The sequence below is a fragment of the Acyrthosiphon pisum genome, chromosome X (genome assembly GCF_005508785.2).
Source record: "Acyrthosiphon pisum isolate AL4f chromosome X, pea_aphid_22Mar2018_4r6ur, whole genome shotgun sequence".
Classification (NCBI taxonomy): domain Eukaryota; kingdom Metazoa; phylum Arthropoda; class Insecta; order Hemiptera; family Aphididae; genus Acyrthosiphon; species Acyrthosiphon pisum.
The window spans coordinates 49,611,927-49,613,923 of record NC_042493.1 but is presented as its reverse complement, the minus strand read 5'-3'; the positions used below and the strand labels follow the sequence as shown (position 1 = coordinate 49,613,923).

At 24.9% G+C, this 1,997-nt stretch overlaps 1 long non-coding RNA gene across 1 annotated transcript; it reads right to left on the bottom strand.

The window, feature by feature from the left end:
- Nucleotides 1–327: 327 nt before the first annotated feature.
- Nucleotides 328–1,635, bottom strand: LOC107885238. The gene is made up of 4 exons (XR_001680381.2): nucleotides 1,541–1,635; nucleotides 1,332–1,474; nucleotides 542–610; nucleotides 328–484 (listed from the first exon to the last, which is right to left on the bottom strand). It is a non-coding gene; the product is annotated as an uncharacterized LOC107885238 (long non-coding RNA).
- Nucleotides 1,636–1,997: the final 362 nt, after the last annotated feature.

The window sequence follows — 1,997 nt, the reverse complement described above, 5'->3', positions numbered from 1 at the left end:
GGTGGCAAGGAATAAATAAATCAGATTTATTTAATGCATTTTTATGAGATATGGCTGAAGTTTTTGTATAACGTTTTATATTATATTTATTTATATTCATTGACAAAATTTTTTTTCTAGACATTACTACTACAATAATTATACTATAATATTATGATATTTTTAATTTATTTATTCGCGGTAGACTGCATACTATATTCGTAAATCGCCGGTAGACCGCATACTATACTCGTAAATTCACCGGTAGACCACATACTATATGACAGCCCAAAGTGGGACGACATTTTGTGTTTTACTCAGGTATTTAATTTATATATTTAACTTACTTTATATATATAAATAATCCATTCATTGTAGAAGTCAGAACTTGTATCTTAATCGTAATCTTTTGATCTCAAGTTGTTCATAACATTTCATTTCATACCATATTTATACACCAAAACATTTTCCAAAGCAATATTGTTGTGTATATAAATCCTTATAACTGTAAATAAATAAAATTAATACACTATCAATTATTATGATTATTATGAGTACTTACTAATTTAAGCTGCATGTGCTGGGTGTTGTGTTCTTTGTGTTGACGCAAGATAGTATTTAATTTACATTCCTAAGAAAAAACCGGATTGTTAATTATGATATTAATAAGTTCTTCAGTTTATTTTCTCAGAAATTATCAAATTAAAATGATATAGAAATATTAAATATAGAGTTTAGATAGGTGAACAAATGAATTTTTAACAAATGTCTAGTTGTGTGAATATGAAATAAGAACACTTAAGAAATTATGAAATATATAAATAACAACTGAAAACATACTGTTATTAACACGTAATAATTTATTTCAAACAATCATGTAAGTGTTAAGGTTACTGTAAGACTTAAGAGTTTAGACACTATATCAGAAGTTTTTAAATTACTCCTGTAGGCTATGAAAATATTCCCAGAGAACATAATACAGCATAGCATCATGATATTTTAATACAAAATATCACGGCTGTGTCAATATGCAATTACAAAATTGTGAATAAACTGACATTTATATACATACATGTGTATAAATTTATTCATATTTAATAGGCAAAAATAGTTAAAGTAGTTAATTTCCACCAAAAGTGACTTAAATTATGTTTAAATTACTTTTTATTAAAATGTTTTTAAGATATTTAAATAACCACGCATAGTTGTAAGACACAATTTGTAACCACACGTCCACACCAGTCATTTATTGCATACATCTACAGAACTGACAAGCCACAGTCTGACATTTCAAGTGGCACGGCATTTAGTGTTCTACTTATTTAGTATTATGTTTAATGTATATTACTTACTATAAAAAAAAATGATGTTAATCTAACAATCCATTCAATATATAAGTCATAACTGATATCCTCATTGTATCTTTTGATCTCAAGTCGTTAGTTCATTACGTTTCACTCAATACCATATTCATACAGTAATTGTCAATACAACACTAATCAAATAAAATAAATCAAATGATTTTAAACTAGCATATACAATTTCTGTAAAGGATACCTACTGATCAAATTAATGGTATACAGTTAGCTGTGAGCTAATTTTCAAATACATTTTCCAAAGCCATATTGTTGTGTGGAAACAAATATATAAATGCTCGTAACTGGAAATAAATAAAATAAATATATTATTAACTATTATAATATCTATACTTACTAATTTAAGCTATACATGATACTTCAGGCATAATAGGTTTATTTAACTTGTTAAGTTATTCTACACTGTTTTGTACAACATAATCAAAATAATTAAACAAAAATATTGTCCTATTGATATGTAGACCAAGTCAGATTGAATATTAAATTTTACATAATATTATATTAACATAATTTAAAAGGAAATTTATAATAATATTCTATTTAATTAGTTTTTTTTGTCATAAACTGTTTTTTTCATCTAATTTATTTTATAGCTCAGGATAACAAATAGACAACTAGGTTCTTATTATTTTTGAAATTTAT